The 22,157-nt window shown below is 31.0% G+C and overlaps 1 protein-coding gene across 1 annotated transcript in view; it reads right to left on the bottom strand.

The window, feature by feature from the left end:
- The window catches only part of LOC123200686, a 38,923-nt gene that overhangs the window by 10,356 nt on the left and 6,410 nt on the right, over positions 1-22,157 (bottom strand). The gene's annotated exons all lie outside the window — the stretch shown is intronic.

Here is a 22,157-nt window from a genome sequence, read left to right as displayed (position 1 = left end):
TAATGAAAATGCATTAACAATTAAAGTCCCCGCAAAGAAGAATTGGAGCATCATTCCGAATCTTTGAAGAACAGCGTAAGCCTTCTCCAAAAGTGGCCTAACCTATTGAAGATATATTGACATAATAATTAAGGCAAGTGCACCTAGTTTTAACTGAAATAGGCATAGGTGGGAGTCCAGTTCATAGTTCAAGCTTAAAGCATATGAATGTTACTAATGAGGTATCTTAGTCGAGTCAACTCTCATTTATTAGAATTGATTAATCATATTAAATAAGTGAAAGGCCAAACGACTATTTCCCACCCAAGGTATGCTGAAATGTCAAGTTTTTACTCTTTAACTATAGAAATACTAAACACCCACCCATGACCGGTTAAATTTAACAAAACCCTAATGGTGGTAAGGGTAAAATCGTTATTTTCTCTATAATATTAAAAATAAACTAAAATAGAACCAACTTTTTCCTCTTTAAACTTTAAAAACTAAAATTTTCCCCCAGCCTAAGTTTTAAAAAATCGTAGTTTCACCATAGGGTTTCGTTTTGAAATCTCCGGCTCTATTGCCGACAGCCTCTCCCTCCCGAAGCATCATCTCCTTCCGACGATCTCTTTCCTTCCACTTGGACACTCGATCGATGTCGGAGAAACAGTGGAAGATGAAGAACTTCATCGGGGAAGACAAAATTCTTCGTCTTCCCAGTCGTCATCGTTTGGGAAGACGAAGACGAGTCGTCTTCATCTGGGAAGACGATTGTCTTCCCAGACGACGAAGACGAGATCGATCGATCTCGTCTTCGTCGTCTAGGAAGACGATTTCTCTTCCCATACGACGTCTCTCTGCGTCGGATGGGTTGGGTTGGAGTTGAGAGGGGCCATCGATGGAAGAGAAATCGTTGGGAGGGGAAGACGGCCGGCGATGGCACCGGAGAAAGTGAAAGGGTTTGGAAATAAACCCTAGGGGGGGAAATGCTATCTTTTCAAACTTAGCTTAGGGAAAAAATGTTAGTTTTTAAACTTTTAGGGGGGAAAATGAGATTAAATTTACCACCGTTATAGTTTTGTTAAATTTAACCGGTCATAGGTGGGTGTTTAGTGTTTCCATAGTTAAATAGTGGAAACTTGATATTGCAGCATACCTTGGGTGGAAAATAGTCGTTTGGCCTAAGTAAAATTATAAGTTTAAATTCCAATGTCAATCAAATTCAATTGAATCTGAAATAAGCGTTCATAATTATACTTGGAGTCCAAACTTCAGCCATAAGAGCTGTGTTTTGGAACATCCCTATGCCACCTTTGGTTAATTTATTTTTAATTCTTATTTTATTTCTTAGGGTTTTGTTTTTCCTGTTAATTAATTTATAACCATCACCATGCATCGTTTTCTTTTTAAATTTTATTTAAATTCGGTTGTTGGATTCTAATTTTGAAAATTGCACGTGTACAAATAATATAATTTAAAAATATAGTGTAATAAAATCAAACGAATTTTATTATAATAAAATTATATGTATAATTTTATATACAAATAATAATATGTTATCATATAATTATGTGTTATTTTATTTTTAATTTAAAATTATCTAATTATACGACAATATGTTATTATTTGTGTATAAAATTATGTACATAACATTATTCTTTTTATTATCATAAAAAAGTGAATAAATATACTTTTTAATCTTAAAGGTTGAATCCAAACTAAGTTGACTTTTTTTTGGAAGTCAAATTAGTTTAATTTGGTTGTGTTTGAATTTGCTCAGATTAAACTCAAACCGAGTTTGAACTAAAAGAGTCACTTGATTTTAAACTGACATTACAACTTGTTTCAGTTTGAACTTAACTCATAACTCGTTATAAGTTATATTAAAAAATTCTCAAAACGATATAATTTTGTTTATCATTGGGTTAAATAATATCGTCTTTATTAATAGATTATGAACTTAAACAACGAATTTAAATCACAAACTCAAACTGAACTTTAAATTTTGGATTTAGAAATTGAATTGTATTCAAAATATTTTTAACTTTAACTCAAAAAAAAACTATCATTATATTTTTAATTTAAGTTAAAATTCAGCCAAGACTGAGTTTATTTTTATTCGTATCACCCTTACTTCCATCAAATTATGGCTGGAAAATAACCATTGGACCAAAAGCAAAATTATCATTAGTTGGGGAAGAGAGAAGAAGTGTTAAAATAATTTGACTCTCTTCCATCAATACTAATATAATATTCCTCTGAACAAAAAAAACAGTGAAAACCTTGAGAGAAAAAAAAGGCCATCTACGGTGGGGAGATGTGCGAATGCCCAACCATTCTCCAAATGATCCTCTGGATGAGAGAGATGAGGATGCTCAAGTATGAAAGTGAAAGTATGGCCAATGAAACTTTTAAATTACAAAATTCGATAACGTTAAAAACTTAAATATTTATTTGTTATCAAACTTTAATTAAGATTTGTTGTTAATTATGAGAGAAAAAATATTATTTAATTAATAATATTAAAAAATTAAAATTTTATATTTTTTTTTGTTTATATAAAAAAATTAATAATTTTTTATATTCAAAAGTTTTAAAAATTATATTTTCTTTTTAAAATTTCATTCATTTCCTTCAGTCCCTAATGATCATTCTCTAGTACTCTCTCTCACTTTTAGGATAAAGACGCAGCTACAAAATAGTCACAAAAGCGGTAACTCAAAGCAGTGTCTTTGATGATCAGCCATATGATGGATTATTGTATTTTGTCCAAATCTGTCGCATGACGAAAAGTGGTCACTTTGATACGTATCGCCCTTAGCTACTTTCATCAAAATTTGGGTGAAAAATAACCATAGGAGTAGGAGCAAAATTGTCATTAGCTGGAGAAGTGAGAAAAAAAAAAAGAATATTAAAATGATGTGGCTTTCTTCCATTTACACTACTCCTCTGAAAAAAGTATATTGAAAACATCTTTAAAAAGAAAGGAGCCATCATGGGCAGGGAGATAACAGATGAACTAGTCTCCAAATGATAGTCTCAATCACAAAAGTAAGATGAGATATCAAAATTTTAACTTTTAAATTACATAATTCGATAATAACAACGAACAAGACAAGTTTCTCTTCGTTTGGCCCCAGCTCAATCATGATGGTACGTCCATGCGCATATAAACTGCCTGTTGATCTTATTGGAGCAGAGAGAGAACGTTCCCAAGCGTTTTTTTTTTTTTAGCAAGTAGAGACTAACTCTACTCATTAGTCATACCTATCAACAGATGCCATGCATGGCAGCAAACCAGATATTGGGCATGCTGCAGTTTAATTATGGCAAGCTTCGACTATTTTGATAAATATTTTATCATCAAGGTAGCAATATGAAGGCCATGCAACCTGCAGGCCAACTATATGTTAAGTCTATCTAGAGAACCAAACTTTACAGCATAGACTCAAATAACTGTTGGGCATGCATGGAATATGAGATGGTTATAGATAAGATCATGCTTGTGTGAGCAAGCAACAGAACTCACTACAAGAAAACGGTTATCTTTATGATCAGGTGTTATAAAAATATTTGGTGTTATTTTTGTTATAGTATTTATATTTTTAAATGTGTATTAATTCTTTTTAAATCTTCTTCTATCTAAATTGCACACGTTAAGCTACCTCATTGAGTCATTGTTTTATAGTATCTATATTACTATGGTCATCATTTATCACTCCTTTAACAAAATTCAAAGCCATGCTAGACGAGAATGGTTACCCTGATGTTGGCCAAAAGTGTGCACATCCATCAATGTCATTTCCAGTTCGCATCTCTAGAAAACTAAAGCAAAGTTGCTCCCCCTGAGGGGTTTTTTTTAAAAACCCTGTACATGTAAGCTGCTGTATATATTTGTCTCCTTTGCTGCCCTGGCTTGTGTCTTTGCCTTCAAATTAACTCCTTCCGTGTGTTTTATTTAGTAAAATTCTTTTCCCAGTTATCATTTCTTCATTTTACTTCTGGGTGTCAACGGACTGGGTCAGTCTAGGTCAAAGTTGATTCAGTCTGTTGGGTTATGCTAGATACAAGTTTTGCGGATCAGACTGATTCACTAGTTAATAAAACTCAATAAATTTTTAACATATTGATCTGTTGATTTAATAATAAAATATATTTTATTAACTAATGAAATAATATTAATTTATATTTACTTTGAAATTAATAGAACCAAAAATAGTATCTCAAAATTTTTATGAGAATTTTAGCAAATGGAGTTCAGAATTATCAAAACATATTTTCTCAACCCACTAATCTCATACTCTTGTTTTGAGTCTCAAATATAGCATTCAAGAACAAGAAGGATAGAGGACATGACTTTTAATGTCTTATCCCAATAACAAGAGAGCAATATTATATGTATAAATGTAATTAAAGGTTATTTTATCTTTAATTTAAAATTATTAAATTACATAATGACACATTATGTACTCAAATTGTGTATTAAACGTGTGTCCATATGGTTTTATTGACAGCAAAATATTTCAGGATTGACATTATACAATAATACTGGACTTAAAAACCACAACACAATCATATACATACAACTTGCTCTTTTGGCTCTTCTCAAGCACTGTTATTCACCAGAACTCATCTTCTGCTAGCGAGGCATTGCCCCACCAAAATTACACGCCCAGATAGATTAAGCTCGTCAGGTTCCAAAATCATAGAAGTGAGGTTCTTCAGCCATTTTGGTTGTGGGGTATTCTAACAATCTGAGCAGAGTAACTGTCAAAAACAGTATCACTTCCTACTTCCAACTGGCATTTCCTGCTTAACCTCTTCGGCCTCAGTCATGTCGGTTCCTTCAAATTAATGGATGGTGTCTGTCATTTCAAACCCAAATTTCTTATAGAAGTTGATAGCATCTTCATTGTTTGTCTGCACATGCAGGTGAACCTCCCATATATTTTGCTTCGAACAGAGATTGAGAACATGGTTCAACAGCTTTGTACCTGTAAAAATCCAAAAAATCAGATAATAACTTGGCTATATGAAAATTGTTTTAGCCCAAGCTTGACTCTCTGATTGAATAGAAAGACAAATTTGATGAAAATAAACTTAAAGTTATATGTATTTCCGATTATCATAATCAGGTCTTTATCAAACACAGACTCTGCACCTTAAAAGGTAATCCTCAGATGCTGTTACAGAAACAAAGGCAAAAAGAAACTGATGGGCATCTCTAAACCTTTTTGGTAGTCAACGAGTGACATAAGTAATATTGCAACCTGTCAGGAACCCAAATCTTTTTTCCTAACACAACCAAACAGCAGCATTATGAATATGATCTGCCAATCTTTCATGACTGCTACTTCAGAAGCCAAGGCAATGTGATCACTACCCCATTTCTGAAAAAGACAGCCAGAGACGTAGTTCAATTTTAGAATATCATAAGATCCAGAATAGATTGCTGAATTTACAATGGTAATGCAAATTTTCTAAACCTTTCAAGTAAAAGTAGAAAACCCAGCATTACCTTTGTTGGGAATCCCGGGATCCACTGCATAGCATGCTTTGGCATTGGAGCAAGAACACTACAATGCCATGTGAAGTCAAATTCGAAAATAATACTTCAATTGCAAAGTTATATCTTGAAACTAAAAAGTTTCAAATTCAAGCTGAATTGTTCGCACACCAACGCAACAAACGTAAAGTTGAATGACATATTTCAGTTCAATATCACCCCAAACTAACAAGGGGTAGAATCTTAAAAACAAACTTACCATATGTAATCCACTGTGCCCTTGAAACACCTATTGTAACTGGTCACCAAGGCCTCTCCATTAGAATCTCTTGTACCTGTACCATCCTGAACAGTTGAAAAAAATTTAAAACTAGGATTTTGATTTCCTTTAAAATAATTAAGAATGTGTCAAAGCTATATCAGCAAGATCTGAAAGAAGTACAAGCTCAACAATGATCTACCTCCACTTCAGTATAAGTGCTTCTAAGCTGTAAAGGGTGTTCCAGAAAGGTTCAGTCTTCATTGCCTGTTACAGTTGCTATATCGATTGGAGTCCACAATGATGTATCGTACGTTGTATTCTCCACATCGACAGCCTCAGAACCAGAGGGAGGAGAAATATTGTGGAGAAATTCAGTGCCAACTTCCTCAGAAGAAGCACCCAAGGTAGATCCTACAAACTGATCAGAACTAGAAGGAAAGAAATCTTCATTCTTGTGTAATTCAGATAAAAATGTTTTGTCATCTTCATCTATAATTCCACCTACTTCAGCTTCATCTAGATCTCTCCTAGATAGATTCTTCAGATTATTAGCAGCTTCATCTGGGGTAGCTATAGATAGATTCTCCGGCTTAATAGCTGCTTCATCTAAGTTTCTCACCAAAAGATTCACCAGTTCAACAGATTCTAGGGAGTCAATAGTAGAAACACCAGAGATGTCAGTTTTATATTCAGCTGAAAAGCTAACCTGTTTTACATCAATACCTGACAGATGTGGAAGTTCAGAGTTGGAAGCACTCATGACTTCCGGACTACATGCAAACCTTCTACTGTGATCATTACACACAAGGGAGAGTTTACAGTAATCACGAGATCCATCACTTTCTATTATTATGTTTGATTCAGAATGTTCACTTGATGATCCATGATTTGACTGTGAGGAGGCATTTGTCCCCATCTCAGTTAAATCAGACTTATCTTTGAGATGGGATGCTCTAGAATGAGACAATTTACAGATCCCATCATTACTATGATATTTATCAGAAGGAAACTGACCTTCTCTGCGAAGACAACTTGAACTTTCCTTGAAACCATCTATCACTGTCTGCTTAGTTTCATTTGCTGCCACATCACCGAGGGTACTCTCATTCATGCATTGAATATTGCTGCAAGCCGTATTATTCAGATTTGGCAATGCCTCATTGGACTGAGATGGAGATGAGTTGTTCAAAAATGGAACATTTTCAGGATCACCATATTCACTGTTCTTCTGCATGTCAAAGAAAGGATCACTCAGCTTAACACCTGTCGAAAATATATATTGGGTTTACAAGTGTGAGAATTAAAATCTATATTACACAAAATCAATTGACTTATGTTAAGGTCCAATCCACAACACTTATATACCACTCATTTTACTTAAGTTTATTAGATATGAGACTCTTCTTTATTTGAGTCTCCAACATCCCCGCTTAAGTGCAAACACCTAGGCTCTTAGACTTGCCTAAGGCTCAGCCGATTTTTGGTTGGGTGTATTGTCACTTGTATCCAGGAACACTTAGACTGTTAAACTCGCCGTTTGACTTGTGTTCTGATACCATATCGAAAGTATATATTGGGTTTACAAGTGTGAAGATTGAAATCCATATTACACAAAACCAATTAACTTATGTTAAAGTTCAATCCACAACACTTATATACACCAACTTCCCCCTCATCTACCACCTGTGGAGCTTGTATTGAACCACCAGCAGGTTGGATTGGCTTATTAGCTTATTAGCTTCAACAACTGAAACACACAACAGACACAAAGCCTATCTCACTTTTACAAACCCCACCAGAGATTAGGATTATATGGCTTCCATGAACCAATTTGAGCAGAAGCTTGCCTTGACACCTACTCTCTGTCCACTCCAGACAAATCTAACTGAAGCAAACAGTGCAAAATTTGAATGCCTACTGTCTTAATCTATGTAGCACGGAAACGGAAACGGAGAAACGTGGAAACGCAAAAACGGAAACGTATTTTTTAAAAAATATAGGAAACAGAAACATGGGAAAACTTATAAATATGAAAAATATAATGATTTTTTTATAAATACTAAATTTTTTATAATAAAAATACATAAACTTGTATAATATAAAAATAAATAATAAAAAAAAAATGAAAAGAAATAATACTATAAAATAGAATCATAGAACCTATTGTAAATTATTCTTAAATAAACGCATGTAGATATTTAAGAAAAAAATAATAATACACACCAATCTATATGATATGTTGGAGAAAAGATAAGTAACACATCAAAAGTAAAGAGGAAATGAATTCAATATGAGATTTAAAGACATTTTCAATTTGAAAATATAAAAGATATGTGTTTAATCGATTTCACGATTTTTTTTCTAAAAAAAAACGTGTTTCAAAATTTTTCAAAAATTTTGAAATGACCCGAAACGTTTCTTACAAGTTTCGAAGAGTTTCGAAAACGAATGTTTCCGAAACATGGAAACGCATCCTATTGTAAGTTTCCGTACTACTTAAGGCTTAATCACTGAAAACAAAGAATATACGGTAAAGAAAATTTTTTACCTTCGGCTCTGAAATAAAGTTGTGTAATGGACTCTGTTACAAAAACAAAAATGTTACAGTTGGGGCATCAAACTGAAAGTATCTATAAGGACAAAACTTACCCAAATTGTCCACAAACAAATAATACCAAAAAAGACATTTCCCACTAAATATTGCCAACTGAAGCTTTACTTGTGAAAGAAGTGATTCACCTTTGGTGAACAATGAAAATCAACACAAAGAAGAACTGGAGCATCATTCCAAATCTTTGAAACAGCATAAGCCATATCCAAAAGTGTCCTAACCTATTGAAGATATACTGACATAATAATTAAGGCAAATTCACTTAGTTTAACTAATATAGTTGTAGATGCGAGTAAGGCTGGATTCGAGCTGAGCCGAGCTCGGCTCACAGCCAGCTCGGGCTCGGCTCGGCTTTCTAATGGCTTGCTCGAGTTCGGCTCGAGCTCGACTCGAGCCGAATTAGACTCGGCTCGAGTTCGGCTCGTTTTCAACTCGGCTCGGCTGGTTTTTTATATCAAAATGACACCGTTTTGTATATATATATAGATTAAAATAACGTCGTTTTGTATAAAAAAAATTTTAAAAAAATATACCGAGCCGAGCTGAGCCAGGCTTGTTTCGGGCTCGAACCGAGCCGAGCTCGAGCTCGATCTGGCTCGGCTCGAATCCAGCCCTAGATGCGAGTCCAGTTCATACCTGGCCAAGCTTAATTTCCCCTCTTTCGGGATTGTAAAGCACATGAATGTTACAGATGACAACCTTACTAGAACCTGCTGAACTGGAAATTCAAAGTACAAGCTAATGAAATGGTATCCCAACAACATTTGGACAACAGTTTTGATGTGACAAACCCCTATATGTTTTCATCATTAATGTTTACAATCAAACAGATAACCATAATTAAGTAGTCATGATATCTACAAAATAAATCTTATGGTGTATACGATGCAAAGTAATAATTCAAAATTAATTCTAGAACGAAATAGTGGACTAAGGTGAAGAAGCAAATACGCCTAGAAACATCAGTGTGAAGTTCTTTACCGATAGTATTAAGCATTAGTTAAATATTTAATTCATATGATTAGCATTTACTTTGAATAGATCAAAACCATAGATCTTAACATTTCATTTTATCATCAAATTGCAATTATACCCAATCACATTTATATCAATGGTGTTTAATATTATGGAAATGAAATCAATGAAGAAGAGACAACTTTTACATAATCACAGATATTAGATATACATATTTATTGATCATATACTTCTATTAGCAATGCTCACATCGACTATTATGAAGAACAACAAAACACCGTTAAAGATAACTCCATACCAAATTTATGAAAATATTTAACCTAATATCTACAAACAAGCGTTTTATGAATTTCTTGAGTTACCTTGTTGAGAGAGGCAGTCCATTTTCGTTGAAATTTTGATCCAACATCTGTTCAACAAAACAAAAAAAGAACTTCATGGGAAGTAATCATATCAATCAATAAAATTCAAGAAAAAAATCATCTAGAAATAAATAGGATTAGGATTATATGGCTTCCATGAACGAATTTGAGCAGAAGCTTGCCCTGACACCTTATCTCTATCCACTTCAGACAAATCTAACTGAAAAAAACAGTGCATAATTTGAATTCCTACTGTCTCAACTCAATCAGTGAAAACAAAGAACATACAGTAAAGAAAAGGTTTTACCTTCTGCTCTGAAATAAAGTTGTATGATGGATTCTGTCACAAAAACAGAAATGTTATAGTGGAAAGCATCGAACTCAGAGCTTCTCTAAAGACAAAAGTTATATAGCTAAATGAATCGTTTCTTGTGAAAGTAGGCGTTCACATTTGGTTGTACAATTGAAGTCCCCACAAAGAAGAATTGGAGCATCATTCCAAATCTTTGAAACAGCATAAGGCTTGTCAAAAGTGACCTCACCTATTGAAGATATATTGACATAATAATTAAGGCAAGTGCACTAGTTTTAACTGATATAGGCGTAGATGTGAGTCCAGTACATACCTTGCCAAGCTTAAAAGCATATGAATGCCACTGATGACGGGGAAACCTATTTGAATCGATTTATTTTTATTGAGGTAGATTAATTATATTAAATTGGTAAAATTTTAAATTAAATGATTGGTTTTACAATCAATAAACTAGATAAATAAAAAATTTTGATGTCAATCTCAAACCCAAACTCTCCAAGGCTGAATGGGGTATGAGAAATTTATAGCTTTTTCCAGTGAAAGAATCCATTGGAGGCTACAGATGACAACCTTGCTAGAACCTGCTGCACTGGAAATTCGGAGTACAGACTAATGAAATGGTATCCCAGACATTTGGACAATAGTTTTGATGTGACTAACACCTATATGTTTTTAACAATAATGTTTCTAATCAAACATATCGTCGTAATTGAGTTGTCCTGACGCCTATTAAATCAATGATGCATATGATGCTATTTTTTTTTTTTTAAAACAAAATCATGGAAAAGATTGTCAATCCAACTCAGTTAAATCTAAAATGAGCTCCCGTGATCATAGTTCAAGCCCAAACTCAAGTCATGAGAGATGTTTTTTTGGAGCATCTCTATTCCACCTCTGGTCATTTTAGTTTTTTTTTTTTTCTTAGTTTATTTCTTAGGGTTTTGTTTTTCCTGTTAATTTACTTATAATCGTCACTTTCTCTTTAAATTTTATTTAAATTTGGTTGTTGGATTCTAATTTTAAAGATCGCATGTGTACAAACAATGTATTTTAAAAGTATTGTACGTGGACATACAATTAGTTATTTATAATAAAATTAAACGAATTTTATTATAATAAAATTATATATATAAATAATAGGTGTAATTTTATATATAAATAATAATATAATTACGTGTCATTATTTGTATATATATCACTACTTTTTTTATTGTCATAAAAAAGTGCATAAATATATTTTTTAATTTTAAAGGGTTGAATCAAACTAAGTTGACTCATTTTTTAAAGTCAGTTAGTTTAATTCGATTGGATTTTAATTTGTGTAGATTGAACTCTATCAAATTCGAACTAAAATGTCATTTGATTCTAAATTGACGTTGACAACTTGATTTGATTTAAACTTAATTCATAACTTGATTTAAGTTATGTTAAATAAATTTTAAAACAATATTATTTTATTTATTATTGGTCAAATAAAATTGTTTTCGTGAATAAGTTATAAGTTTAAAAGACAAATTTAAATTATGAACTTAAATTGAATTTCAAATTTTAAACTAAAAGATTGAAAGTTATCTTTAATTTTAACTTAATAAATTTGAATCACCTTAATTTTTCTTTAAATTAAAGTCAGCCAAGGGATATTTCTACTTTTATTGAAATGACCCTTATTTCCATCAAAATTAAGGTGGAAATAACCAATGAACCAAAAGCAAAATTATCATTTGCCGGAGAAGGGATAAAAAAAATAATAACAACGTGGCTTCCTCTGGACAAAAATAAATTGAAAACCTCGAGGGGATAAAAAAATGAAAATGGAGCCATCTACGGCGAGAAGATCGTCTGAATGACCATCTATTCCCCAAATAATCGTCCGAATGATAAAGGTAAGGATGTTCAATTGTGAAAGTGAAAGTATGAGCGATGAACTGTTAAATTACATAATAAGATAATGAGAACAAACTAGATAAGTTTCTTTTCCTCCAAGTATCCCTAAGAGTCTGGAAAAAGGTGGTGCAGTCTACAAAAGAAAAACATTTTCCTTAAAGGAGAGAGTCTAACGGATAAAAGAGTACGTGTAAGTCCACACTAACAATTAGTTAAAGTTAATTTTTTATCGGCCAAAGGGCTATTTCCCACCAAAATTTTATCCTAAATTCAAAAAAATACTTATAACAAATAAAAAATCTGAACACCTATCTATGGATTAACTTTTGTTATAATTTTTTTATTAAAAATAAGGGTAAAATTGTTATTTTACCTTTACCCTAAAACTCTAAAAATTTATATCATTTTCCCCTCTTAATTTAGAAAACTAAAAATCCCTCCCCCCCCCCCCCCCCCCACCCCCCACAATTATTAAACTTTAGAAAACTGCATTTCCCCTCAAGGGGAATTTCTTCCATCTTCGATGATCCGTTGTTGTTCCCATTGTCAGCCGACATTCTCACCATCTTCTTCTCCTTCAACCGACATTTTCATCTGATTGATTTCATCAGACAAAGATGATTCATCTTCATTCAACAAAGACGAATCATCTTTGATTGACGAAATCAACCAGGTGGAAATGTCGATAGGGAGAGAAGAAGATAGTGAGAAAGTCGACTGATGATGGGAACAACAACCGATCATCAGAGATGGATGAAATTACCCTTGAGGGGAAATGTAGTTTTTTAAAGTTTAATAATGGGGAAAAATTGTTAGTTTTCTAAATCAAAGGGGGAAAATAATATAAATGTTTAAGGTTTTAGGGATTAAAAGTAAAATAACGATTTTACCTTTCACTTTAACAAAAATTTTTAACAGAAATTAGTTTATGAGTGGGTGTTTGAGGTTTTCAACTAACGTGAACAGACTTTTGAGATTTGACTAAAACTTGGATGGAAAATAGTCCTTTGCCCTTTTTTATCCATAAAACTATGTGTACTCACTTTGAGTACACATATATATACACACTTATATATATCATCATGCGATTTGGTAATTTAAAATAACATATAATCATGTAATAATATGTATAAGTGTATACATAATTATATACACAAAGTAGATACAAATAATATTACTTATTTTTTATTTATCTAATTCAATAACTATGAGATTGTTTATTATATCTAAAATTTTATTTATTCAGTATAGTTAATTTGATTCTAAAAAATAGTTTGATTTTAATATCATTCTTTATTATTAAAAAAAAAAACAGTTTTTTTATAAATAAATCCAAAAAAAAAAAAAATTCCTATGTAGCAACCATAAGTAAAAACTATATCATTGAGACTGGAGATAAAAATAATTAAATTGAACCCAAAGAAAATAATGCAATAACTTTTGACAGAAGAACATCATACATTCCAATCTGTATGAATAAATTACCAAATTCATACAGAAGCCATGCAACAATTGAAAATCAATTATTTCGTCCATTGAGAGTGCCGGAACAAGTGGTCAAGTGTACCGTGGTCAATCATGTAATCCCGCTTTGTTATTAATGGAAAGCTTAATCTTCTCAATGTATTATATGATATTCATGTTTTTAAAATGATAATAAATAAATAATAAAATATTTAAAATTATATCAATTTATATAAATAATAATTAATATATTATAAGTTAAGAGTTCAATCTTGATATATTACTAAAAGAGATTAATACTCTCTAGTCAAGTGGTAAGATTTTAACCACCAAATCAGTTATCAAATAAATTAAAAATTTAATTTTAATATATTATCAAAAAAAGATTTGAACTTAAAGGGCTATGGGAAATTTTTGCAAATATGGTTTCAGTGGAAATTTTACTTTACTTATAAATAAAGCCAGGGGAGCAGACAAGAGAAAAGAGAGAAAGAAAAGAAAATAATGAAGAAGATAAAGAAGAAAAGAAGGAGACAAGGGAAGAAAAGAAAATAATGAAGAAGATAAAGAAGAAAAGAAGGAGAAATGAGAAGAAAGAGAAGAGGAAATCGATAGGAAAAAGTAATAGGTGAACAAAAACTAAGATTAGTGAGAGATTTTAATACTGGCTTTGGGACTATCCAAATCAATGGATGGGACCAAGTGCACTAGGTTCAAATGATTAGTCACTTATCATATCAAACCACTTTTCATTACACATATCATCTACTCTTTGCTATATCATATCTTAAAATACATATGATTTATTGTGAGATAATCAAGATCAATTAGCCTTTAAATAAGTTTTAGTTTAATACATTTTATATTGATCCCATTTTATTATTTATTTATTTAGTTCCCTTTTTTTCACTTCTATCCAATATTACCAGCTCCCACAAAACACAGGAACTAGGGTTTGGAAAGCACTCAGACGGCAAAAATCAAAATTATCGAAAACAAGACAAGAGGAAAAAGGTTAATATTAAAGCAAATAATAGAATTATAAGTATTTATTTTAAATATATAAATAAATATATATTTAATGTATATTATTAAATGATTAAATATTTGTGTATCAAAAAATGAGTGAATATAGTTCTGCTATAAAGCAAAAGTGGCTCCCTCCTATCCAAATAATTCTTCAGGGAAGAAAAATGATATTGGAAAACACTGTCAATCTATATCTGTAAATCTTTAAGGCAATATATTTTTACAGTAATTTTTCAGTTTCTCAGCTCTTTAAGAGCCCTTTCTCATTACTTAATTTTTCAACTTTCAAAACGTGGGAGATGCTTTACTGGTACTTCCTTCTGTATTTAATAACATACCTGCCTTTATATGTTCAGCAACTGTTTGTTTCATCCTCGAAAATATTTTATATAAAACATTTTTTTACGTGCAATATTCACCGAGATAGCCGTAAGTGATAGTTTGAGTGAAAAAAAAGATTATTCAATGATGTTATAAACTCAAGCTTTTTTTAATAATATTTTAAGATTAAACTTCTGATTTATTTCATTCACAAATGGGGAGGTCACGGTGCCTAAGAGATCTGGGGCAGCTCAAAAACTCCACTAGTTGGCTCAGAAAATAGTTCAGTCGTGAGTATTGAAATTCTTATTTAACACAAACGGTGGAAAAGGAAGAACACAGCATTCACACGAGGGACAGTAACCATAAAGCAACCGCATAGATAAGTTATTTTTAGTCTACAAAATGGAGTGCACAATCATCTCACAAATGACAATACACTCAAAGCAAGAAATCATACTTACTTTGTAGGCCATGCTGCATTACTGACAAGAAACAGCCCAACGGCATGAAATAATATACTTGGCACACTAGAATTTTCAGATTCCCAGGTCTCCGTCAATTGTGGGAAGAGAAATCCGAAATTTATTGAAGATAACAATTTTGTAAAAATAAATCTGAAAAGAAAAGAGAAAAAATCCTATATAGCTAGCAACCACAAGTAAAAACCTTAGAGAGAGTAAAAATTATTAAATTGAAACCCAAATATATATTAATACAAATACCTTTGACGGAAGATCATCAGACATTACAAGCTATATAAATAAATAACCAAATTCACACAAAAACCATACAACAATGGGAAATAGAGGTCGAAAACTGTCATACAGCCAAAGCCAAAATCATCGGATATTAAGGGAGAGTGAAAAAATGTTAATATTAAATCAAAAGTGATTCGCTCCCATTCAAACGATTTCTTATAAGAAAAAAGGAATTATCTATGCCAGACAGGAGGACAAAAGCATTTGCAAAATCCTGCAGCAAGCAACTCCAAAGCACAAGAAGGCCAGTACACAGCAGGCATTCCACCAAACAAGAAATAACTTTTGTTTGAGTGATTCCACACCAAGCAAGAAAAGGAAAGCAAAAGAGCAACCAAGGCTAAAGCACCGCACTAGAAAGAGAAAACAGAGATTCCACACCACGCAGAATCCACCACAAGCAAGCAAAGACTGCAACAAGTGGGAAAAAGAAACCTGAAAACAATATAAGAAAAAAATTTTCGCACAGTAAAAGAGGAGCATCAAGGGAGAATATAGTTCGTAACTTGGTAAAATTAGGGTTTTTTCCTATATCATTGAAACTGGATATAAACTTGATAGCAACCAATAGAAAGATCATTGTACATTCCAATCTAACTTTACCAAATTCAAGCAAAAACCATACATCAGAGGATAAAACCACTTATTTTAGCGATACAGACACAACTGACAAGAGACATAGCTGATGAGTACGAGTAGTAGATGAGAGCACCGAGGCCAGATCTGCACAAGACAAGAAAAGAATCACAAATTAAGCCACATGGGAAAATTCGCTTAACAAACAAAATTTGAAAAGCCCATATATAAATATACCTTCATGTGAGGTCCTCTAAACCCCCTCCTCCAAAGCATCCAAACCCCCTGATAGAAAGGAGACATCAGAAAGTGATCAACAAAAAAGAGGAAAGTGAGGAATTATTTTTAAAAACTGGGTGCAGAAACTAAACCGTTTTCGGCTGCCACGCATGACCAAACTTCCATCTTCATTTATGCTACAAATGACTCTCGAGAATTCAATGACTTGGCTTGGAAGAAAAAACACTGTGCCAGCCCTAACTCCGTCGACAAATATCATTATCATCTCTTGCCTTTCTGGGTCTGTGTCGTTGCAACGTAGATCTGAGTGTGATATATTCGCTTTCGCATCAGCTCTAATTGTAATGGTGTTATGAAAGTGGTCTGGTCGTGCCGACTCTCTAAAGAACCTTAGTTGAAGCTCGGCACCAGTGTTGTTCACAAAAGTAGTACAGCTTGCACCCATGGCTTTGTTCGCTCACATGAAAATAATAGCCCCTTTTATGGCTATATATAATTGTGAACGGCATCCATACAGCACAGGACTACAGTGAAGAAAGAGAGCAAATAGATATGCCCTAGAATGTTCCTCGATTGTGAATGTGCCATCAAATATCAGCAAAAGAAGGGTAGAGATGACGAATTATTAGGCAATAATCTTATTTTTTAGCAAAATAAGATCTAGATAATACTTTTGTTAATTAGTAAGTGACGGTTGGTCAAGTCCCATATTTGAAGAAGGGCAGTATGCGGATAAGTAGAGACTAACTCTACTCATAAGTCATTCCTATCAACACATGCTATGCATGGCGGCAAATCAGATATTGGGCATACTACTTCATATTACTCAACAGATGCTATGCTTAATAATTTAATTATGGTAAGCTTCGACTATTTTGATAAATATTTTATCATCAAGGTCGTAATATGAAGGCCATGCAACCTGCAGGCCAACTATATGTTAAGTCTAGAGAACCAAATTTTATAGCATAGACTCAAATAACCGTTGGGTATGCATAGAATATGAGATGGCTATTTATAAATATAAGGTCATGCTTGTGTGAGAAAGCAACACAACTCACTTCAAGAAAATGGTTATTTTTATGATCAGATGTTATAAAAATATTTGGTGTCATTTTTATTACAGTATTTATATTAAGTAAAAAAAAAAATAATCACAAATTTTTAATGATATCTATATTAAAAATCACTGACATTTATGAAAAGCGTACAAATTTTAAATGTATATCAATTCTTTATAAAGCTTCTTCTATCTAAATTCCACACGTTAAGCTACCTCATTGAGTCATTGGAGATTTGTGTTTTTTTTTGTCTTTGCCTTGGGAGAATGCCAGAATGGGGGGGTGGGGGGTTCTGGGGTTTGAAATTGGCCTGGGAAGAGGGCTAGGATTAGATTTGAACTGAACTTATTTAAGATCAAATTCGAATTTAACTCAAACAAATTTGAAATGAGTCAGTCTTAGATAAGTTTAAGTCTATAACTTTGAGTTTGAACTTAAGCTATTTTTTAAATTTATAACTTAAAAATTTTAATATAAAATATTATCATTTTAATTAATATATATTAAAATGATATCGCTTTAATAACAAGTTAATTAAAATTTAAATTCAAATCAAACTAAAATCAAATTTAAGCTCTAATTAAGTTAAATTTAAACATATTTATATTAAGTTGACAAACTTAAACACTATTTTTATAAATTGAATTGAAGTTAAACTTGGCTTAATTTGGGGGTTGCCAAATCGCGGTGGGGCCATCAAAAGTGGGGGGTGGGCGATCAGAATCTCTTTTTTAGCAGATAATGATAGAGTTTTGTTAACTTGTGGCCGCCCGCTGCATGATGCATTAGGATGAATAAAAAATATTTGTTAAAGCATGAAAGCAGTTTCACAGGCCCTACCTTGACCCTTTTTTTTTTTTTCCTCGCTTGACTTTCGAGTCTTCGTCAATATTAGAAGAAAAAGGCCAAACGACTATTTTTCACCCAAGGTTGAATATTTTCTTAAGTTTTCATCCTTTAATTATGAAACATTAAATATTCATCTATGATCAGTTAAATTTAATAAAATTCTAATAGTGATAAAGATAAAATCGTTATTTTCATTATAATATTAAAAATAAACTAAAATATAATATAATTTTACCCCCATAAACTTTAAAAACTAAAATTTTTCTTCAGCCTAAATTTTAAAAAATCACAGTTTCACTTTAGGGTTTGATACAAATATAATAATTATTTATATTTATTAAATTTTATTAAACATAATAATTGATCACATTTAAAAATTTTTAAATACTCTATATTTAAAATAATTTTTTTATTTAAGTAATAAACCCAAATTAAACATTACAAAGCTCATGTTCTCCATCCATCTTGTACTTGAATGCTATATATAATAATATAATATATATTTAAAAATTATTATTATTATTATTTATGTATATTATATTAAATATTATAATATTTATTTTATATATATATATTTATTATATTTTTTAAATATTATATATATATATTAAATAATATAATAAATAAATATATATATATATATATTAAATATTATAATATTATAATATTTAATATAATATATAAAAATAATAATAATAATTTTTAAATATATATAATAATATAATATATATTTAAAAATTATTATTATTATTATTTATGTATATTATATCACTGCATACTGGGCACGCATTACACACATTGTGTACGTAGCGCACGTACTACGTACATACCATGCGCATCACGCGTACTCCATACGTACCACACGTACCACATCTTCCTTCCAGCTCCTACACCTACAGGGCTAGGAGGGTATTTTTAGAGTTACAAAAAAATTTGTTTATAAAAATAAAACTATTATATATTTGCTTAAAAAGATTTAAGTAGAAAATTTTTTACCTATTTTAATTAATATCCCCAAAAGAAATTTAATTGCATTGAAACAATTTTAGAAACGTTTTTTTTTCGTTAGCACAATTTTAGAAACTTTCTTCCCTCTAAATTGCCTTTTATAAGTGTAGTGGCATTTTAGCAGATGAATTGGACGTGTGTACTGGTCACTGAAAGTGGGGTCAGATGACCATCTTTTACACTACATTGCAATGATAGATTTTTTCATCATTGTTTCCCTTCATGGGTTGCCGAAAGTGGGGTCCGATGAACATTTAAAGCATTCAAGTACAAGATGGATGGAGAACATGAGCTTTGTAATGTTTAATTTGGGTTTATTACTTAAATAAAAAAATTATTTTAAATATAGAGTATTTAAAAATTTTTAAATGTGATTGATTATTATGTTTAATAAAATTTAATAAATATAAATAATTATTATATTTGATTAAATTATAATAAAAAATAAAAAATAATTTAATTAAATATTTTTAACTATAATTATTTTAAAATGATTTTATTATTTATTATATTGATTAAAAATAAATTTATTTTTATTTTAAAAAATTAATAAATAATAATATAATTATAATAAAATCACGATTACATTGATAATAATTTAATACCTAAAGTAAAGATGATAATCAGATTATCTCTTATATTACCTGTCTTAGTAACATTAATAATAAAATATTACTGTAATATTTTATTATTAACAAACTAAACAGAATATTATAAGTAATAAAAGATAGATTATCAAAATAATCTTTAAATTTGTGGAACCAAACAACCCCTCAATGTCTTATCCCAATAACAAAAGAATAATATTACATACATTTTAAAAACATAATTGGTATATCAAAATAATATATTATTATATAATTAAATATTATTTTATTTTTAATTCAAATTATCTAATATAATACTTTTAGGTACGTTTCAGGAGTATTTGTGTCTTTTGATTTTACTTTGAGATATTTCTATTTTTAAATATATATGTTGAAATGTATGTGTGTGGGTTATATACAAAACAATTACAAAAGAAAAACAAAGATATATATATATATATATATATAGAGAGAAAAGTTAAAAAAAAAAAAAACTTATACCTTTTTCCATTCATCTTTTCCGTCTCTTCTAGAAAAACAGTTTTCTTCATGCTTTTTTATTTGTTTTTAGAAGGAAAGTGGATGATTTGAAGGGTTTGAAAGAAAAGTAAAGAAAGAAAAGAAGAGGAAACACTTTTGGAATCTTGGTAACCAAAAGATCTATTTCTTTTTCTCTTTTCCTATGTTTATATATTGGATACATGTTATATAAAGATGTTAGTGTGTTTTGATGTTGATTTAAGGTGAGTTTGATGATCAAAGAAGGAAGACAAAAAAGAGGGAGTTAATTTAGCAAAAATTGACTTGAAATAAGGTAAGAGATATTTTTCATGTTTTATGCTTTTGATTCCTTGAATCTATGTTATAAATGATGATTTTGAAGTTGAGAAATATTATTTTCCCATTTGGGGTATCTATGTGTGTGATTTTGTTCATGACAAAAAGTTAGATAATATTTACAGTTTTACCACTAATTTCGTCCCACATTTTGACTGTCTTATCTGATGAATCATGAGTTTTATTATAGCTTATTGGAAAGCTCTTTGAATCATCTTTTCAATAATATATAGCTTGTGTGAATTAGAGACCGTTTGAACTGTTAAATTGCATGAATAAAAAAACTATCTTATCCAATAAACAGTGAATATAGTTTTTTGCCACTGAATTCATCCCACATTTTGATTGTCTTATCTGATGAATCATGAGTGCTATTATAGCTTGTTGGAAAACTCTTTGAATCCTCTTTTTAATGATATATAGCTTGTATAAATTAAAGACTGTTTGGACTGTTAAATATTGTATGAACCAAAAAGACTGTTTTACCCAGATAACAGGAAATACAGGTTTTTACCACTGATTTCATCCCACATTTTGAGTACCTTATCTGATGAATCACAAGTGTTATTATAGCTTGTTGGAAAGCTCTTTGAATCTTCTTTCCAACGATATATAGTTTGTATAAATTAGAGACTATTTGGATTGTTAAATTATATGAACAAAAAAATTGTCCTATCAAATGAACAGTCTCGTAAATAGTATTTTACAGTTTTTGGAAAGAAAGAAAGAAAGAAATAAAGGAGAAAAAGGAAAGGAAGAAAGAAAGAAAGAAAAGAGAGAAAAAGAAAAGAAGAAGAAAAGAAACAAAAGCAAGAAAAGGAATTTGGAGCTCAAAATTCAGGGGTCGTCTTAAAAGTATGATTTGGTAAGTTATGAATAGTTTTAGATAGAAGCAAGATCAGTAAGATATAATGCACACATGTATGTTATGAACTATGAGGGGCATTTTACACTACACCGCCCGCAGTAGGGCACGTCCGTAGTAGAATATAAACCCCTAGTAGAGTTTTCTCGTAGTAGAGCATATTCATAGTAAAACTCAATTCAAATTTAGAAATGATGTAGTGAAAGAAAGGAAGAGAGCTTGAACTTATAAAAGTGTCAAATCTCTATAGGGAATTTCCAAAAAGTATCAAATAAATACCAGATGAGACAAAATATGATCTAAATAGCAAAGAATGAACTAGATTATTCTCTCAATTTTTTATAGAGGTTATGATGTGAAATTGAGTCCCGAGAGTGAGTTAGAACAGGAAATAAGATAGTTTACTTAATTCTTTTCCCTTACTGAATGTTCTTATCTCTCACTTCTTTTTCTTTCATGATTGCAGGTACAAGTGATCGTGGTAGCTGTCAGGCAAAGTCAGGTCAACGAAAATAGATCCGACTAGAGCAGATTATCTCTGGCTTATATTACATACATACAGTCGCATGTTCTTATTGACTTTTGACATTTTTGAGATGATTGTACAGTTGTATATGTTTACTCTATATTTTCATATGCTTTCATATGAGTTTTCATATGAGATACA

The sequence above is a fragment of the Mangifera indica genome, chromosome 17 (assembly GCF_011075055.1).
Source record: "Mangifera indica cultivar Alphonso chromosome 17, CATAS_Mindica_2.1, whole genome shotgun sequence".
NCBI lineage: Eukaryota > Viridiplantae > Streptophyta > Magnoliopsida > Sapindales > Anacardiaceae > Mangifera > Mangifera indica.
Note: the sequence above shows the minus strand (reverse complement) of the source record. Positions and strands in the feature narration are given on the sequence as shown.